Source organism: Octopus bimaculoides, chromosome 4 (genome assembly GCF_001194135.2).
Source record: "Octopus bimaculoides isolate UCB-OBI-ISO-001 chromosome 4, ASM119413v2, whole genome shotgun sequence".
Taxonomy (NCBI): domain Eukaryota; kingdom Metazoa; phylum Mollusca; class Cephalopoda; order Octopoda; family Octopodidae; genus Octopus; species Octopus bimaculoides.
The window spans coordinates 135,594,454-135,595,168 of record NC_068984.1 but is presented as its reverse complement, the minus strand read 5'-3'; positions in this window follow the sequence as shown (position 1 = coordinate 135,595,168).

The window sequence follows — 715 nt, the reverse complement described above, 5'->3', positions numbered from 1 at the left end:
ATATACATATATATATACATACATACACACACATATATATGCACTTAAGTATAAACGTATATATACATATGTACACGGAGAGACACAATGATATTTACACACTGATACACATACACACACATACTTGAGACCTGATTATTGGTTATTGCAAGCCTAGACTGGGAAGGAAAATTCTATATACTGCTAGCATTGTCACCAATATACAATAACAAATTGTCACAGAAATAGTAACCTGAGAAACCTATAGAATAGTATCGTTACTGTAGACCTTAATATAACAAACAATATACTGCAGATACGTGTATTAAAGTGCTACTAGCCCATTAACGAAACGATAGAGAAAAAAATATCTGGTATGCGTTCGGTTAAAAGATTATTTTTATGATCGGAGAATGTCAACGAAAAATTAGATGCATATATCTTTGGCTTTAAATTTATCATGGGCAACAGTTAAAAGTAAACGAGAACGGAGAGCAGGTTGCGAATTCCTGAAGATTGAAAGAAAGTCGTTAGAGTAAGATTCTCACTACGAAGCAGAATAAACAACCTTCCTGAAATCATTTCAATACGATATCAAATGCATAGAGATGAGAATTTATGATATCGTTCAATTGGTTTCATCAACATGTTCTCTCCGTCAAACGCGGTCTGTTGTGAAGGCCCTGAATAAGAGCTCCAGATTAAACTGGTTTGATGAGACTACTCTGCCACACTG